General features: G+C 39.4%; 2 long non-coding RNA genes and 2 other non-coding genes across 4 annotated transcripts; 2 read left to right on the forward strand and 2 right to left on the reverse strand.

Moving 5' to 3' along the window:
* The first annotated feature begins 2,716 nt into the window (after positions 1 to 2,716).
* On the forward strand, positions 2,717 to 2,912 carry LOC122666479. Its single transcript, XR_006333661.1, has one exon. It is a non-coding gene; the product is annotated as a U2 spliceosomal RNA (small nuclear RNA).
* Positions 2,913 to 3,841: 929 nt separating this feature from the next.
* On the forward strand, positions 3,842 to 4,003 carry LOC122666474. Its single transcript, XR_006333659.1, has one exon. It is a non-coding gene; the product is annotated as a U1 spliceosomal RNA (small nuclear RNA).
* A 3,707-nt stretch (positions 4,004 to 7,710) lies between these two features.
* On the reverse strand, positions 7,711 to 8,507 carry LOC122666150. The gene is made up of 3 exons (XR_006333500.1): positions 8,367 to 8,507; positions 8,147 to 8,244; positions 7,711 to 7,818 (listed from the first exon to the last, which is right to left on the reverse strand). It is a non-coding gene; the product is annotated as an uncharacterized LOC122666150 (long non-coding RNA).
* Positions 8,508 to 9,321: 814 nt separating this feature from the next.
* Positions 9,322 to 9,852, reverse strand: LOC122666330. Its single transcript, XR_006333530.1, has 2 exons — positions 9,622 to 9,852; positions 9,322 to 9,545 (listed from the first exon to the last, which is right to left on the reverse strand). It is a non-coding gene; the product is annotated as an uncharacterized LOC122666330 (long non-coding RNA).
* Positions 9,853 to 20,329: the final 10,477 nt, after the last annotated feature.

Here is a 20,329-nt window from a genome sequence, read left to right on the forward strand (position 1 = left end):
GGTTCGGTTCTGGATTTCAGATGGAAGAGACGTGAAGAGAAAGGAAAAGGGTAGAATTGGTTCAGTCGGAGTATTGGAATGGAGAGAGAATAACCTAACCTAGATGGTGGAAATAGGAGAGAGATGAGTTGCAGGTTTTGAATATCTCGTCGAAAGTTGCAGGTCTTGAGTACGAGCACGGTCGTTGCTTCTCTCTGATTTCGTTCATCGCCGGAAGTTTCAGGTCCTCATCGGAAATGTTGGTGTTGCTATGACCAAAATGCCCTTTTGGGGTCGTAGACTTCGTCCTCGTCGTCATCGGAACCAAAAGAGGCCATGTCCATTGCCATGACAGTGGACATCCGATCGACGGACTCCATTTTCTTGTAATCTTCCCAGTTCAAGGGTTCTCTCTTCCGTTTCTCTTTCCTTATTCCATGGTGTTCCTCCTGTATTTTATTTTTATATCGACAATAGTCAAGTCAATAGACCCTTTTAGTATTTTTTTTATAAAATTTTCAGAGAGAGAGAGATTGGTGGTACCTTTAATTGATTAAGAGCATTTGGTGAGTGTCCAAGAAAGTAGACGGTCATGGCCAGGAGAGTGGAGGTGGTTTCATAGGTTGCAAGAAGGAGGTCTGCTACAACACTCACTTTCTCTTTATCAGTTAAGTTTGTACTTGTCAAAAGCAAATCCAAAAAGTCTCCTTTTCCAAGCCCCACACCCCCTTCCTCTCTGCGCTCTTCCATAATGGCTCTTACAGTGGACGAAATCCTTGCCCTTGCCTGCACAACCCCATTAATATCCATTCCATTAAGAAGAAGAAGAGGCTTTAATTACATATAAAATCCATAGTTGTTACCTTTACAGCTTTGGCATATGAGGTTCCTGGAACATATAATGGGCGAGACACCAAACCGTTCATGAAGGTAAGGAATTCTTCTAATATCATTGAGGTTCGTGGGTCTTCTGGTTTCAAGCTAAGTATTTGCTTCATCATAACCCCAAACCTTTTGCACCTTTGAGTTTGAAGGAGAAGGAGAAGAAGGGACGGTGATGGGGTTAGGACCTCAAGTGGAGAAAACAAGGTTTGGGGTTGCAGAGGAGGAAGAAGGAGGAGAAGGAGGAGGAGGAGGACAAGGGAGGGTGATGGGGTGGTTTGTTTTTTTACAATTATCACCCCAAAAGGGCATTTTGGTTTTAAAAAATTTGTGACAACGGAACACTGTCACGACTAATTTTCTCCATTACAGACATGTTACGGTGGGGGCCAGTTAGTTATTAGTATGCAACAGAGGAGGGTAATAGTTGTTTGAAAATTTTTAGGGAGGATAATAATAGATATTAAAGTTTTTTGGGTGATAATTGTTAAAAACCCTTAATAAATTCAATTGAGGGTTGAATGGAAAAGTTTATGTGATAAGAAGTTTCAAATTCGATTTTATTGAAGAAACCCTTATCGCATAAAAAACCCTCAATTTCTTGAAGAAACCCTCAATTGAATTTCTGTGATAAGGGTTTCTTCATGAAATTGAGGGTTTCAATTTTTAGTGTTCCAAATTCTCAAAACCCAGATTTTATATCGGAAAATTATCACCTCAATTTGTCTAGCCGTCAATTTCCTCAATTCCCTCTAATAGAGGAAGGTGGACTCCACCTAGGCAGTGTATTCGAGTAAGGGGTAGGGTGGTCATTTTTGCCCCCTATTAGATGGAATTGAGGAAATTGAAGGGCTGGCAAATTGAGGGGATAAAGATCCTTTTATACCCTTTTGTTCATTTGGGTTTTTTCCAGAGCATAAGAGCTGCAATAAAGAACAGAGCTGTACCAGTAATACTGAGGTGTCTCCTCAGTTGAGCTTCTACTGATTGTTTTTCTTCTATTTTTTCGGCTAGGTTGAGGACTGAATCCCAATTTGAAGTACCATTTCCCTCATTTCTCAAAATCTTACATTTGGGACGAATCCATGTTGTTTTGGTGAGAGGATTGGTATAGGAAGTTGGATTTTTGAGAACTCATTGGGTTCTTCACTGCCTGGAGAAGAAGTGATCAACCTCTCATAGGTGGTTTCCTGTGAATTGGAGTAGTTGCAAAATTTTGTTAGACCTCAGAGCACTGGAAAATAGAGTTATCTTTTAGGTATGGCAAAATTTGTAAACCAAATCTCTTATGGTCCAATTAAAGGCTTCGTTTTTCTCCGACGTTTGCAAATCGCCATAGCAGTAGCAAATGGTTCAACGATGAAAGGGGTGGGTTGTAGTAGGAAGAAGAAGAAGAAGAAGAAGAAGGGTAAATAGGTAATTTTAATTTCACTATTTTCTATTGAATAGGTTATAAGGGTAAAATAGACATATCCATTCAAACTCTAACAGCAGACTAACACCGTCAGGTTTTGGGGGGTGTCAAGTAATTGTTTCAAGCGTTTGGTAATCGTAAGCAACATGGCTATAGTACAGGGGGTGTCCAAGTAATTTACCCTTTATTAAACGATTTCATGGTTTCGATTTAATCGGTTCGATTCGGTTTCTGTAAATGATTCAATCTTTCAAGTAGGCATGGATGAGAACAACAGGTTTGACAGTATGTTAACAAGGAATTCAAAGGAAAATAGAAGTGAATGATACTAGAATGCATAATCAGGGGAAGTGAATACTGACCCAATCCCACATCGGCCAGAAAGATAAAGGGATGTCAAGAGAGAGCTTATAAAAGAAAAACAGAGACAGTTGGTAAAGCATACCTTTCTCGGCCTTTTGGCTAAGATCAAGTGTAGTATCTGTTCTTATCAGTTTAATATCTGATACGTGGGTCATCGACCCACATGATATTAAATTAATTTTTCTAGGGGGAAGGCCCATCACGGTAGCTTGCTGCTGGGGTCTTCAAGCGTCGCCCATGCGTTGCACTACTGCTCGGGCCTGGCGCACCCCACCAATACAGAGTTTAAAGTTTACATCAAAAGATGCTCTGATCTGATGATTTGTAAGAATAGAATAATAACTAAGCTAAGCTTAACTGTTACTAACGAGTTTTCAAATAAGTACAGCTTCAGTCATTGAAGATGTTTCTCTCAATTAACCGAGACAGGCAGTTACCATTTTTCCCCTTTGATTTTTTTGTTTTTTTTTGATAAGTATCCCCTTTGATTCATTCTCTGTAATTACCCCCATATTCAGACTGTGCGACCTCCCCGCTGCATCCCCCGCTCCACCTGCTACCAGTCTTCCTTCTTACCATACTCTCTTCCCCGGCCCTATGTCCGCCCTTTGCCCCCATCCCCTTGGGTTTGTTCTGGTTTTCACGGTGGTGGTGTGACACTGTTTTGTTTCAGAGGTTTTTAGCACCACCAATCATGCGGGGCCATCAATCTCCACAACAGAGTAGTTTGAGTTCTCCATGATCACAACTATTGGAGTTCTGTTCCTTGATTCATTAGCCCACCAAACACAAAAATCCGATCTTGAAGCCATTTCCCTCCTTTGATTGATTAGAAACTCAAGAGGACAAAACATTCTCCCAAACCAAGAAATGGAACCCTAATATGTCGAAAAATCTAATAAATGTTAAAAACCCAGAAAGATTAGATCTCAAAACCAAGAAAACTATGAAAACCCATTTGAGCTTGCAATACCAAAAACTAGATCCCATGTTAGAAAATCTCAAGAACTCGAGTAAACTTTTTTTTCATTCCAGATCTAATGCTCCACAAGGAAAGCATAAAGAGAATTAAAAGTTTTTTTTTTTTTTGTGTAAATAAAAAAAACACGTGAGTTTTGTCTTTTTGTATTCCCACATCGGTCAGTTGGTAAGGAAATGAAGCAAGAAAAACATATAAATAAGGGGAGGCTGTAGCTTTTAAACATACGTACCTGGACGGGGTTTATGGGTGATCAAAAAAGCCCATTGCCTAGGTTGGTGACTTCCATTGCACTTAAGAGGGGTGCCCGCCTAACATCTCCCCAAGTGGGAGAGTGTATGTCATAATTTGTGGCAGAGGGGGATATGTGTTCGCGTGGCCACTACCATTTCCATAAACTGAAGTCTTTTAACACTTCTGATCTGAATGGACTCATTATTTCTTGTAAGAGTCTGTTGAAACCTTCAAAATCCTCATCTAGCCCTGTCTGTCTCTAATGGGTCTATAGTTGAAGAAGAATAAACATTCAAGTCTTGCATGTTTCTTGTTCCAGAGGCAGGAGAACTTGGACATGGTACTTGATCTTGTGGAACAATATGGTAGAAGAAGGGTTTTAGGTCTTCTTATATTTTGGTATGGAATATGGTAAGAGTCTCACTCATAACTCATATGATCCATATGATCTGTGAGTCCAGTATAAGTTGTAGACCAGTTCAATTGTGTTCCATGGCTACTAGTGTGGTGGGTTTGATGTGGTATGATGAAGAAATGTAACTGAGTAACATGTATGGTGGTGGAAATTACCAAAGAATTTTAGTGGAAGTTCCCTCAAAGGAGCTGGTATTATCAGAGTAGAATTTAAATATGACAATCAAGAGCAGATTCCAAATAAGGAAATAAAGGTTATAGTGAAACACCAACAATTCTTCTAATGCAATCTGGTTAACCTAAAGTAGGATCAGATGCAAACCACAGGTAAAGATCTCAGGACAATCAAGGAAACCAGATTAACAAGTACATCAGTAATTAGTAACTTGTAGAAAATAGAAATCAAGGGAAGTACTGCTGTAACAGAACATAGAAAAGGGGCAGTGAATTGTCAATAGAACTTGAGATCAATGGGATGAATCTACTGCCATTCGGGTACTAATAATCTGATCCGAAAACTTGAAAGGTTGAAGAAGAAGAAGAAGAATATTAGAAAAAATAATAACAAGAAGGGAAATGATAGGGGGATAAAACCTTGGAATCACCATCAAGGCTTGGAGGAATGGCTTCACCACCAATCCCAACCTATTGCTTGATCACAATAGGTCTGGAGTTGCATCACCACAGTTCAAGGATAGCTTCACTACTGACCCAAAGAGGGGAATACCCAAATTCTCAATGACTCAATTCGTTGAGGAGGTTTATGCCCCTCTCTTTTATATATAACTTCCATACCAATCACTAAGGTAGGAAACCCCTATGTATGATAGGAGGAATCCCTTATAACCTTAGTCTTGCTTCAGAGTAGAAGCTATTTTAGAACATTACAAAATAGAAATTAGCTACTTAATCTCGTATAGGACTTAAACCCCTAAAATTTGGGCTTATAGAATTGGACCACTATGTTAGAAAATCCAAAAACACTAAATTCATGGCTCATATAACCCATTGGACACTGAATATTAAAATATTAGTCCATTCTTGGTCCAATTTGATGGCTTGGTTTGCTGCGGGCCTTCTTGACTTTCCTTTCTTCTTAGGATGAGAAATAATGTTGGGATGGGGCTGGAATCCATTTTGTGAGGACTTTGGATGTTGAGAAGATCCATTACATGGATTCTGTAGATCACATGGTGTCTCTGATAAGAAGGATCATCTCAATGTTTAATAAAACTTTTTTAAGTTCGGGATGGTCAGGAGTCTCACTTGGCATTTTTGCTGTTCAGGACACCTTTTTTCCCATCCCGGATCTCTATCCCGATGTCCCACAATCAGGACGGCCTGGACAACCATGCGACACCATGAGTGTCCAGAACACGTTTGGCATGACCGTCCCAAGGTCCTGTGCAAACAGTGGATCATCTCTTACTTTTACTTCATTCCTTTTATTCTGTAGTTACTGTGACCTCAATTAGGTGTTCTTTTGGAAAGCTGAATTAAGTAGCTTGCGATATTTGCTAAAATTTTCAGGATGTTTTGTTTTGAAGGATGACTGGTTGGTGTTTGCAGTTTTAAATTTTCGTTTACAGAATGGGAGCAGGCTGGAGAGCCTTCTTCGTTTAGAAGATGAGCACTCTATAACCCCAAGGGGATAGCTCAGTTGGCAAGGACCAACACCTCACAGTTAAGAGTTTAAGATTTCAACTCTCCTTGGGGCTTACTTATCCGAATTAGAAAAAAAAAGCACTCAGTCATCCCTGCATTCACCACACCAGTGGTTTGAAGGAGTTCTTCATTTCATGATTTGGCTAGGCCACATGTAGAGCTATTTGAAGAAGGGGGGGTGGGGGGTGGGGGAGGAGTTCTAGAGTAAGTGATGTTGCCCTACACAAGGAAATTTGTACTTTTTGTACCTGATATAAGGAGACTAATGCAATGCTGCTATGCATGACTGGTTAGACCTGTACAAGATGTAATTGATAGATTCATGTTTTGAGTGCCACCTTTGGGCATCAACACTCTTTTTTGTTAAGCTCCTCTTTGAGTTGATCTCTAACACGGTTGACCATATTTTAATTCTTCTCTTGATAAATTCAAATTATTACTGTTATTTGTTTTCTCAGGACCTCTCAGATCATATAATGATGGTGAATACAGGCTTATTTATGATCCATATTTTTTTGATTTCCCAATATTCTTGATTTTATTCTTACTTTAAAATGGACAACAAAGAAGGGATTAGGTCTAAATAGAAATTAAAGATGTCTCTAGCCAGATGAAAGAGGGTGAACTGGTGAAGTTCAGTTTTTCAAGTAGGCTTGGATGAGAAGAACAGGCTTGACAGTAAATTCAAGGAATTGAAGCAGTCAAAATCTGAAGTGGACAAGTTAGGAAGTAGAAGTAAGTTGTTCACTGAACTATTTCTAGTACATTTGCTTGATGCATTCAGATATCAGTGAATGAATGATACAGAGAAGCATAGAGAACAAACCATGTTTTGGGTTTGGGGATATCAGAGAATGCATAAACAGGGGAAGTGAATACTGACCGAATCCCACATCGGCCTGAAAGGGAAGAGGGATGTCGAGAGAGAGAGAGAGAGTAAATTGGTCATTAGTCTCTGTTTTCCTGATAGTTGAGACATATATTGTCTGCCTAAACTGAAGGAATGTTTTTTCCCCTATTGTACATGATAAGTTCCTTTTCAGTTATTGTAATACGAAGGCTTTTCATTTTTAGTAAAAGAAATTGGGAAAACAATGGCATGGATCCACAGTAAATGCTACTTGTTATAGGTGCCCTCATCATCAATTCTCTGCAAGTCAATTTACAGATAAATGCTTCTTTTATTTTAGATTAGCTTTTATATTGCTTCCACATTCAGCTTTTTTTCAATTCACTGTTGTTAATTCAACTCTAGAAACTAATTCCACTGACTATATTCATACTATTTTCATGCCGATCTGTTTAGTTCATATTTTTGTCCATGCCTCATTCTAGAACTGAGACCAATTTTGTTCTAGGATCCCTTGTTGGCTTATTACCCACATGCTATCAAACCGTCCTGCATCACAAAGACTTTGGTGGATTGGTTTTAGTACCTTCTCAAACCATGAACAATGCCCTTTCGGGCTTTGGCTCAATTTTTTAGTAGTTTTTGTGCAACTTCTCCTGCATGGCTGCATATGTAAGAACCATCCCAAGAATTTGAAAGATAACCTGAAACATGTATTAAGAAAGTGTCTGTACAAAAACGAGGAAAGACAATTCCCGTAATTCAAAAAAGAGAACTGTACAATAGAAAATCAGAAATTTACAAAATAAACTTCCTCCAGTCATTCTTAAATTATCTCAGTTGACACATATGGATCTTAAAGATCAATTTCTATTTCTCTTCTTGTTATGTTCTTGTAATTCCTCCGAACATATCTTCCCTGAAAAGCAACCTCTTTTGATGACTCAGCCAATCGAGCAATAGGATTTGAGGCCCATTTGGTGGCACAGAGAAGGCCTTGCTTGTCAATAAATACCTTATGTCAATAGCTTAGCTAATCTGGAAACATGAAATATGAGGAGAAATAATAAGAATATGAGTCCCAATAAAAATATCGAATTATTAGTAGAAAGACCATGTACCTTTGATGTGTTAACTGCACTAAAAATAATGGTCAAATATCATAAATATCAAGTATAAACATAGAAATATATCTTCAACTGGGAAAGGAAAATTCATGCCTGAATATATATCTTGAATTTTCTTTACTCCTTTTGTTTCTATATTGCTTCCCTTGTTTTGTGTGTGTGCGTGTGCGTGCGATGCGAATACATTTTTACTCTATTTCGAAAAGAAAATCATGATAAGAAATATAATAGCCCCTCACACTTGATTGAGTATGTTATTGCAGTTTGATGCCTGTCTGCTGATACATCAGCAACCGAATTTCATAATTTCTATCAAGGGATCCGTACATTGTCAAAACTGAAGATATGTAGTGGAACACAATTTAAATTTATAGATCTCAAACTTGTTGAAAATCACTAACTTTTCAGTACAAACTGTAAAAGGAAAGAAGGTTAATGGTAGAAAAAAAATCTGATTACCAGATTTGACCATAATCCACACCATTTAGACCATTCACGTATCTGAGAACAGCCAATTTGAATAGCTCCAAACAGCAGCATATAAAAGCTATCTCCATATGCACATGGAGCCCGTGTCCTTTGCGGAAACAATTTGAAATCTGAATAAAAAAATTACAAAAATATGAATATTGAAATCAATTAATGTTTAATGATGAAGAGGCATTTTGGTGACTCCACAAACATGTCAACTTTGTTAGATTACTGAAGTTAGCAAGAATCAAGTATACCAAATATGGGTTTTGTCATTCATGAGGAAAAAAATTGGATTTCATCAAGAGAAGTACCTCATATTGTTTGAAGTGGTAATTACATAAGCAATATCAACACCGTTCATTTTCAGAACTTGAAGCAAACCACTATCCAAGTCTGCTTTCTACCTGAACTTACAGTAAACTAAATCAAGAGTAGTGTCTTACTCCAGTTACTTGGGTTATTATGATTAAAAAAAAAAAAAATGGCTCCCAACATTGAGGGATTTGGGTGACCACCAAACAATACCACCTCTCGAAAGTTCAACCATTTGAATGACTTATAAAGATAGGTTCAGGGGCTGCTCAATGCAATAGTAGTATTTAAATTGGCGGAGAAATTTGCATTCCAACTGATTAGTTTCAGAATCAACTTCAAAAACATTCCGTAAGTGAAGTCAAGAACTTATTGCAATAACTTATAGTAATGATCGTGGATTCTTTGCTAATTAAGTTTCTAAGCATGAATTAAAAGTTTTTTTTTTTTAAAAGTCCACATAATGGAAGTGAAGTTTACTTGTGATTTTCGAGCACATAGAAAGCTTTCTAGCCAAAGTGCTGCTACACTCCATACCAAGGTACATGGAAAGATTGAAAAAAGAAGCACAGGAACTGAAGATACAATGATCAGTTCTGATTAGTAAAGAATGGAGTGTGTAAATAGATTTGATACGTAGAAGATGCGACTATGTTTGCATGATAGTACATAGTTAGCAATATGTGAGAATGTACAAATTTACATGATAGCTTCAAATTATGGGTGCTACAATATTGAAGTGAGGATTCTGAACCAACTTTGAGATGACAAGCAATGTTTGAGTTTAAGCCATCAGTTGCATGTAACTTGTAATTATAACAATCCTCCAGACCAGTTAACCTTCTTCTGAATCTGCAGATTACCAATCAAAAAATTAAACATGACAGTTCCAAAGAATCATGTGAAATTAACTTAAAGAAAAAGGTACCATGTATTGCTTCCATGTTATCCTTGTTGTAAGCTCCAAGGGGCAAGCCATGGACATATAAAAGCATCTCACCATGCTTTGGTAGCTTTAGTGTTTTGGTTTTCATTCCAACAGATGACCTCTGGGCACTAATCTGTGATAACATATTTGGAGTAAGCCATTTCAGACAGCTTGAATGGTACAGAAATCATACATCACAGGCATCCATCCAAATAACAATTCTAGAAAAACACGTACCAGTCCAAAAATTAAAATCCATAAAGGAATTAAGGCTTTCATTGGTGCAGACCTAAAAGGCTAGCACGGCAAGATCAAAAACTGGTAGAGAATAGGGTTTTGAACTAAAATTGATTTGATTAGGCTAGGGTTGATTAGGGTGGTTGATTGTTGGTTCTAATGGAAGGTAAGAAAAGCCACATCTAGAGGGTTATGGATGGGGTTTTAAAGGCAGAAAAAGGTTTGCAAATGGAAGAGGGTGCAGGGACTGATTAAAGGATAGCTTGAAGAACTTACTTGAAGATGGACTGTTATACTTGATGGCCTTAAGACTGAAATAGTAGAAGGATAAATAAATCAGACAACTAGAGTCTCGCACTCTCACTAGTGTTCCACTTGTTAGAGTTAGAATATCTTGCATAAGGATAGTTATGTCATTGTCCTGTTATAAGACATGACCAAGTTGTATTTTTCCTTTTCTTGTTTTATTTCTCTTTACCTCCCTAGGGAGGTCTGTGTAATTTGGAAGAGTTTATTAATGAAGTAATATGTGTGTTGAGAACATCTCACAACACATAATGGATTATTCTCCCAACCTTTCTTCCTCTTCTTTCTCTCTTCTCTTCTCCCCTTCTTCTCCTTCTGGTTTGCTGTAAATCTGTTCTCTCTTAATAGAATCGATCCATCTTCAAGTTCTAACTTGGTATCAAAGCTGAGTTCTCTATTTAGAGAGTTGGCTAAGCTCAGTTTTGGTCTTTCTCCTCCCTTAGGAACTCTAAAAGGATAGAGGGTTCCACTAGGGGCTGTATAATGTAAAGTATTACATTCCTTGGAGTTCCATTCTTTGAACCAACATAAAATGGAGGGACTGTAGATGTTGCCGAAGAAGTTTGAAGCTCTAGAAGCTGCTCCTCAAGTTACCGCCAGTCTCTACACCTTTGTTTTTGTTTCTTCCTCATCTCTCAATCTTTTGGAATGAGATTTGCTGTCTTTGGATCGCCTAGGGGTATCCTTTCAGACCCCACAACACTCGGTTGAAGAAGGGCACAGTTTGAGGAGCATAGCTCAATATTTTGCTGCTCTAAAGGTACCGCCAGCTCTGTTTCTACTGGTTGTTTGATTCCTATGGGCAGCCAACACATCAGATGGTCATTGGTTGATGAGAATGGAAGGTTTGCATCTTGTTATGAAGTTCTTTTGAAGTCTTTGTTTTGGATGTTATGTGGTGAATGACTGCTGGAATGTAGTTAGGATGCACATGAGGTGTTTGACTTAAGTCCTTCTTAAGGATTTATCTTCTTTTTGCTACTGTGACTGCTTGAGCAGTGTGTTGTTCTCTTTGTTTGCTGGTTTTCATGCTTGAGTGTGGGTAGAGATTACTCCCCAGTTGTGCAAGACACCAATTTGTTTTGTTGAAGTTTTTTTTTGGTACCATGTCTACTGTATCTGGGGCTGATTCTGAGGTCAATGGACCAATTTCAGCTAGTGGTCTCCCCACTATGGCTTCCTTTGACAATCCCAATGCCCAAATATCTGTTGTGAAATTGGACAATACCAACTACTTGGATTGATCCCGTTCTGTGAAGTTATCTCTACGCAGTAGGGGACAGTTGGGATACATTACTGGCTCTATCAAGGCTCCTGCTACAACTGATCCAGGCTATCTCAAGTGGGAGACTGAGAACTCCACTGTTATGACTTAGCTGATATTCTCTATGAAACCTGAGATGGGTAGGAGGTTTATGAGTAAGGAGACTGTGAAAGATATCTGGGACAGTGTGGCCAAGGTATTTGATAGAGTTGGTGATGCAACAAAAGTGTATCAAATCCTCCAAAAAATCATCCATATGAAACAGGGTGATAAGAATATATCTGATTACTACAACACTGTTATTAGCTTGTAGGAGGAATATGATCACTATAACAACCTCCAGCTGTCCAATGCAGATGATGAGGCAAAGGTCTATAGAAGCCGAGAAAAGGAAAGGATCCTTATTTTGCTTGGTGGCCTTAACCCAGAATATGAGCCTCTTCGCTTGCAAATCTTAGGGAGATCTCCCTTTCCATCTCTAGATGAAGTGTGCAGCTACTTGCAAAGTGAGGAAACCAGGAGAACAACTATGGATATTGTACCAACAATAGAGAGATCTGCTCTTGTTTCTAGTTCCCACAGAGACTGGAAAAGTGGGGGAAAAGGCCAAGGGCCAACTCGTGGAGATCACCGTGAGAGGTTTAAATGTGATCACTGTGGAAAGCTTGGACACACCAAGGACAGGTGTTGGGATCTTTATGGGCAGCCCCCTGGTATACGTGGTGGTTCCTCTAGTGCCCGTGGAGGCAAGCGAGGGGGAGCTAGGGCTCACCCTGTGACTTCTCATAGGTAGGAGAACCAAGCTCTAGGGCTTTAATAGCGCCTGTAATGTAGCCAAGTTTCCCTTTGCTCCTAAGGGAAAGCTTCACAGAGTGCGACCAGTCCAAGTAATTAGTGCTTTCAAGCTTCACAATGGAAATCTGTGGGTGTGGGTTTTCATAAGCAAACAGAGGAGCTGGAGTGGGCTGTGCATCAGCCGAACCAAGCTCAAATATAGCTGAATCAACCATATTGTAAGGAAGCACAAAACAAGAGTGCCAAAGACAAGTGGGGAGTACACACTCAACCCAAATATGAACCCAACACAAGAAAGAAATTCCAGCAAGGAAGAAAAAACAGGTATAAGCTGGACTAAGCTGCACCCAAACACCTTCCAAGAGGCAATACTAGCTTAAACAAGCTCCAAGACTTCAAATAAAGGTGCCCATAATCACTCCTCAACCAAGGTGGAAGCCCATGGCACTCCAAATGCAAGAAGAAGACAGTAGTAGCAGTCTCGGTTTTACCTGGGCAGAACAGTGGCACCACGAAAATGAGCTATGCTCAAACAAGAACCTCATTCATCAAGGAGGAACACATGGGGCCTAATAAGCTCTCTTGTACGATCCTAGAGAGCTATTGCAAGATCCAAACACATGCCGAGAAAGAGAAATATAGGGCCTGCAACTAGAAGCTGGCGGTAACCTCAGATGGAGCTCCAAATCTTCAAAGCAGCTTCATAACTTCAAGAGAGCTTCGATAGAGCTCAAAGATGGACTTCAAACAGCTAAACAGGTTGTAAAGAACCTATTCCATACTCCTTCACAGCTGTTTTACATAGAGGTCTCCTCTTTGGAATCCAAGGTTTTAAGGGATTCCAAAGAGAGAAAAAGAGGGATACGACTCTCAACCTGAGAGTTCTGATACCAAGTTGAGTTTTAGGTTATAATGTGAGTAGTAGAGTGAGAGGAAGTTGGAGGAGGAAGGAAGAAGAAGAAGAAGAAGAAGAAGACAAGGAAGGAGGGAAGAGTTCGGTTGTAATGGCTTAATGTTGTAGAAACATCTCCACACTTCTATATTATTTCAATGATACTAAGAGAAATATTACATCCACCTCCCTAGGGAGGTAAAAGTTAAAAAAGGATAAAAAAGAAAAACTACATAATAAGACAACTAGACATAAGAATAGTTCCTAAACTACCCTTATTACATAACTTCTAACAGAATATCCTTGTTTCAACAGTTGAGATAGCTATAGGCCCAAGGCTGAGATAGCCTACTATCCCGATCCCCCCTTCTTCTCTATATCCTCTTCTTCTTCTTCTTCCATATGCAAACAGAACATAAAAAGCAATAAAAGTTTCAGTTAGTTAATTTGTTCTTCATTATTGTGTTGATCTTGGATGCAATCGATCTTTCGTTGGTTTTCCCTGGTTTGAGGTCGATTTCTGCATTATTTGGTATCAGAGCCATACAATGGCCAGCATGGGTGATAGTGTTAGGGAGCTGAAGAGGTCAATAGGCGACATGATTGATCTTAAGAAAGAAGTCCAAGTACTTAAAGCTGATACTTGTCCGGGCTACCGTCCACCTCCTTCCGAATGCTACTATGATATTGGAAGAAATTATGAAAATGTTAGACCAAAGTCTCAATGATCCTACCAAGGAGGTCTATGTCGAAGTAGTCAAGAGGTACCAGAAATGCTAAATTCAGTGATTGCGGGAATGGAAGCTAACCCCAATGTACAGATTTGTGAGCCTCAGTTTGATGATTATTGGTCAGTCAATCCAGCCCTTGATGGTGACAATGATGATGACCCCTTGGATTATGATACTGAAGAGAAAGCCGAGGTGATTAAGGTTCCCCAACAAGAAGAACTTGTCGAGATCACCAGTGTACCGGAGTCTGAAAAGGAGGAGCTCAAGCCCGCAATGAAAGACAATTTTGCTGATATCTCTTGTAATAAATCAGATCATGTAGAGTTCATTCTTCCACCTGAATTCTTCGCAGAACGAGAGCCACGATTACAAGACTTCATTCAAGACATCAAGGAGCTGCCTGAGTACTATTATGGTTTGAAGACAGATGTGCAAAACACAAAGATCAGTCCTACCCTCTTCAAAATTTGAGGTCGAATTTTTTCTAATAGGGGGAGAGCTGATGTAGATCCCACGGCTGACCAGAAGAAGAAGAAGAACCAAGGCCCATTGAATCAGCTCCAGATGGACCAGAGCTGGATCAGATCAAGCCAACCCAGCAGGTCTTCAAGAAGGGCCAAGAAAAAGAGGCCAAAAAACACTGTTCACGTTACTGATCACGTGAACAGTGTCACAGCTCATATTTTCCTTGTGTGGAGATATATTTTAGAAGATTTTGTGGGCCTATCAAGTGGAGAAAGATCCCATCCAAATGCTGCCAAAGTTTAGTTTCTATTTTCAGTTTTAGAAAGTTTATTTATTTCATTTAGATAGTATCTAATTTCAGTTTGTTTCTATTTTTGTTTCCTTGCTTGTTTAGAAGGCTGGAACTATAAAGCCTCAGTAGTTTCTATTTTTCATTAGTTGCTATTTTACTACCTTCTATTTTGGTTTTAGGAAGTTTCTATTTTCTACCTTCTATTTTGTAATCTTGCCTAAGCTATTAATAGGCCCCCAATTGTAAGGAAGGATAAGATTTTGGAGAATAGAATTTTCAGGCCATGTTGCAATGTTTATTGGAGAATCCTTTGTTTCAACAGCTGAGATAGCAGTGGGTGAGAGGCCCAAGGCTGAGATAGCCTACTATCCCTATCTCCCCTTTTCTATATCCTCCTCTTCTTCTTCTTCTTCTTATACTTTTTGGTTATTCTTCTTTCATATGTAAACAGAAAATAAAAAGCAATAAAAGTTTCAGTTAGTTAATTTGTTCTTCATTCTGTGTTGATCCTGGCTGCAATCGATCTCTCGCTGGTTTTCCCTGGTTTGAGGTCGATTTCTGTATTAGTAATGCAACCTAGGATTCAATAACCTTCATTACTATGGGCCCACCAAAGCAGTAAGAATTCAAATATAAGGAACCAGTGACAATTCTGTAAATAATTTCACAGGTCCCTAAGTACGAAATTTGCATTCATGAAAGACATTACACGAGGACATCGACATGAATCCTTAATCAAGTCAAGAGTTAAACAGGAAATGGAAAATGTTGACATTAGAAAACAATAGAGTTTTGGGTTTCTTGACTTTGTTGGTTGAATCATGGTCAATTTTTGCACTACGAGCCAGAGGTTGCATTGAGGAAGGGAGATAATGGCCTGAGAAAGTAATCTTGAGCATATGATTCCCATGACTTGAGTTGATAATAACCAACCTAAGATCTCAAATAGTTTGGAAAACAAGGAATACAAAATTAAAGGTCATGCGAGAAAAGTTCTATACAGTATTGTGTGACTAATATTTACAATGTATAGAACAGAGGTTGGACAGTACGTGAATAATTCTATAGTTCTATTTCAGGAATAGAAAACACTGTGACAAGCATTATTCAATTCATGGAACCAAATCTCGCGATATATCGGCAAAATTTCGCCATATTTCGGTAATTTCGACCTGGCCGAGACGAAATGCCCAAACGAAATGAAAAAGTACAAAATTTCGGTCGAAATTTCGTGAAATATCGACACATTTCGGTATAAAACCGATATATCGCGAAATATTGAAAAAAACAGGATTTTCACTTAAGTGGTCACGTGACCTCTTACATAAAGGCCATATTTCATTGGTCTCGGCCTCTACAGAATTGACCGAGACCTCTACAGAACAGATTTTTCCTCCTCTCCTCATTTCTTCTCTTCTCCTTGATATTCTTCCACTCTCCAAGCATTGATCTTCATAGTTTTGGACACATTATCGCCGGAAACACGTCGGAGGCTCATCTAAGCTCATCCTTTAAGCCTTTTTTCACTATTCAAGGTAAATCCTATTTTTCTAAAACTATTTTTTTGAAAATACTGTGTACAAATGTTGTTGGATGGTGTTGATATTAATATATGTTAGACACTGGAGGCCGATCTACAGCCTCACGGTGTCGAAATTTTTTTCCATACGTATTTTTTTCTTTTAATTTTCTGGTTTTAAAAATTCATTCTCCTACAACTAAAATAAGAAATAATTAGGGGTAATATGACTTAGATGGTAATGAATTAAATATATGTTAGACACCAATTGCCGATCTACGGCTTCACGGTGTCGAATTTATTTTCTGCCCATAAATAATTATTTTAATTTTTGGAAATTAAGAAAAATACATAAAAAATATAAAAAAAAAGAAATAAATAAGGAAAAATATGAGTTTTAAGTTTTAAAATAATGAAAAAATATGAAAGTAATTTTTACATGTTTTGAAATGCATTACATATATATTATGTTTACTAATTTTCTGTTTTTTTGTGTTAGGTCAATATTTATATTAACATTATGTATAAAAATTTTTTTTTAATTATGTGAAAAATATAAGGGTTAGGAGAAAAATATTAAATGACTATACAAGTGTATTAGTAATCTAAAAGTGTCAATTGAAGTGCATCTACATTAAGTTTTTTAATTATTTGTTTTACTTACATTGCAGTAAACAAGTATTATTATGGCGGATCATGATAGACAACGTGCGAAGGGCAAGCAAAAGGTGGGGGAAAGTAGTCAACAGAGGGGGCAGAGGGAGCAAAGAGAACAGAGGGAACAAGAGAGACCAGGCAGCCAGCATAGGGGTGACATTGCATGGTTACATGGCACTCCCATTGATGGGGATAAGAGAAAATCCCAATGTAACTATTGTCACATGCAGTTTTTGGGAGGTGGGTCCAGTAGACTTAAACAACATCTGACTGGAGGATCTAAAGATGTTGTAGGTTGTCATATGGTGCCTACTCAAGTAGCTAGAGAAATTGGTGACAGCTTGAGGGGACAGAAGAAGAGGAAGGCTGACATGCAAAGAATAAGAGAACAACTTAAGGTTACAGTGAGGAGTTCAATGGGAGGAGGAAGACGATACCATGATGATGATGATGATGATGATGACTCCTCTGATGATGATGAGGAGGACATTGCAATACCTGATGACATACAAACAGCAGAGGAGGCTAGGGATTTTAGACGGACTGTTTCAAGGAGTAGAGTTAGTTTTCAAGATGATCAGCAAAGACAGAGAGTAGGGGGTAGTGGAGGAGCTGGCAGTTCTGGAGGTTCTAGATCTTTCAATCCTTTTAGAAGATCACAAAGTGTGAGAGCAGACCTAACACCTCTACCAGTACCAGTACCACCATCAGCATCAGATCCTAAATTGCATAAGAAGAAAGGAAGCAGTCAACCAAGAATCAAAGGAGCATGGAAGGGGATGAAGGGATTGGTTAAAGAATCAATAGCTAAGTGCATGCTATACCATACCATCCCAACAAACACTGCATAAGGCCCCCATTATGATACCATGATAGATACCATTGCAGAGGCTGGCCCAGGATTCAAGGGCCCCACTCCATATGAGGTAATGAATGTTTATCTACCTCAACAAAAGTCTGAGATTGATGATTACATTAGGGAGATGAGGAGTATGTGGGAGACATATGGGGTGACTATAATGGCAGATGGATGGACTGGGCCTACAAGAAAGTCCATCATCAATTTCATAGTTTATTGTGATGGGAGGACAGTTTTCCTCAAATCTGTGGATGCATCCAAAGAAATAAAGGATCCGAAATACATTTACAGATTGTTAAAGGAAGTACTGGAAATAGATGTGGGCATTGAGAATGTTGTCCAGATTGTAACGGACAATGGAAGCAACTTCAAGCTGGCCAATGAGAAGATGATGAACAACAGTAAGTATCGGCTCTTCTGGACTCCTTGTGCAGCCCATTGCATTGACTTAATGCTAAAGGATATGGGAAAGTTAAAGTTGGTGAAGACTGTGGTTGAAAGTGCAAGACAAGTCACTAACTTTGTATACAACCACTCCTATGCACTCAATCTACTGAGGGAAAAATGTGGGGGTGACTTGGTTAGGCTTGGCATCACAAGATTTGCCACCAACTACATTGCCCTAAAAAGCATTGAGACAAAGAAGGCCGGGCTGAGAAGTATGTTTGCTTCTGAGGAGTGGTTTGGATGGAAGGGTTCCAAGACTGCAAGTGGGAGGGAAGCACAAGCAACCATGTCATCTGAGGACTTCTTGACCAAACTAAGAAAAGAGGTGAAAGCTTTGGAGCCAGTAATTAAAGTTCTACATATTGCTGACTCCGCTCTCAAGGGCCCAACCATGCCAGTCCTATATGCTGCAATGGACTTGATGAAAGATACTGTTTACAGTATGGCTCCTCGCAGTAGCAAACACTTTTTGGATATCATCAATGCTCGCTGGGAGAATCAACTTATGCTTCCACTGCATAAGGCTGGTGAGTAAATTTGTTTTATGTAACTAATTCATAGTATTATTATTTACTAATTACCTATGCATTTGACAATATCTCTATTCTATATGTCAAATTTCAGCATACTACTTAAACCCTAAGTATCAATATAACAATACGCTTGGGTTGGAAACTCAACTTATTGATGCTGTGAAACAAGTAGTGAAGAAGTTGGAGCCAGATGGTGCACTACAAGCAATTTGCAACAACGAGGTGAGTCTTACAATTCATTTGGAAACTCAACTTATTGATGCTTTCAAAGTTTCAAACAAGTAGTGAAGAAGTACTTACTAATTTTCCACATGGGTGTAGATCAAGATATTTAGGGATGCATTGGGAAGTTTTGGAACTAATGTTGCGATATAAGGCAGAGCACGCGGTGATGCTAGTAATTCTTTTAAGTTTTAAATTACATATGTATTGAAATTTGAAGTTGAAACAACATTTGACACATGTCTTTTTTTGTTGTAAACTTGTAATGCAATTGAATGGTGGGTGTTGTATGGGGAATCGGCTGAGAACTTAAGAAGAATAGCAATCAAAGTCCTTGCCCAAACATGTTCCGCATCTAGCTGTGAGAGGAACAGGAGTACCTTTGCACTCATCCACTCCAAGAGGCGTAACAGATTGGGGTCTGAACGTCTATCTGATATGGTGTATGTGCACTACAACTTGAGGCTGAAACTGCAACACATACGCATGGGACATGAGGGACAGAGGGGCACTATTGACCTCGCCGACATCTTTCAAGTTGACTCAGACGATGAGGACCCTATTGTGGATTGGGTGAGGGATAGAGGTGAGCCAGTGTTGGATCAGGAGGGAGGTAGGCCCGACCCCATGATAGCTTCTGAGATTGATGCTGATGTGGATGATTATATGGCTGGTCAGATACATGCACGGGAAGCCTCACCCATACCATTCCAGCCCACTGGTGGCAATGTTACTGATGATGAAGACTAGTCTAAGTCCTCAGATGATGATGATGGTGGTGATGGTGATGCTGATGGTGGTGGTGGCAGTGGTGGTGGTGGTGAAGATTTTGACGGCATGCGAGAGCGTTATGTGGTAGGCAAGGATACGGCGCCTGTAGAGCCAGTCCGATTCACTGGAGAGACACAATTTGATCATGCCACATAAGATACGGACCACGGAGCACATGCCCCCACACCCCCACCCTCAGGACGCCCCCTACAACCATACAGCAGGAAGCGTAGGGGTCGACAAACACAGTTGCAATCTGATTACATGGGCATTGATGACCTATTTAGCTCTGTTGGCAGTTTGAGTATTGGTGATAGGGAGGGAGGACCGACTGGGCATTGGCGTGCCCCATCTTTTGACGCACATACCACTCCATTGTCATCGGATTATAGTGCATCACAACCTTACGATGGATATGGATATGGATCATATGGGCAGTTTAGTGGGGGTAGGGGACTATGACTACCAGTCCGAGACTCCTAGGGACATACTGGATCATCTTTTGTAGATGACATCTTTGCATACCCTAGCGGGCCTAGCTTCCAACATCACCAGCCATACATGCAGCCAGTGCCAATGCCTCTTCCGCCGGCGCCGACATCATATCACACTGGATCATCTTCTTCACAGACTGGATCGATTGGTAACCCTAGCATATATCCTAGGATAGGTTACCTATAGTATGTTGATGACTCCATTACATGACACTTGTGGATGA

Source organism: Telopea speciosissima, chromosome 6, assembly GCF_018873765.1.
Source record: "Telopea speciosissima isolate NSW1024214 ecotype Mountain lineage chromosome 6, Tspe_v1, whole genome shotgun sequence".
In the NCBI taxonomy this organism is placed as follows: Eukaryota; Viridiplantae; Streptophyta; class Magnoliopsida; order Proteales; family Proteaceae; genus Telopea; species Telopea speciosissima.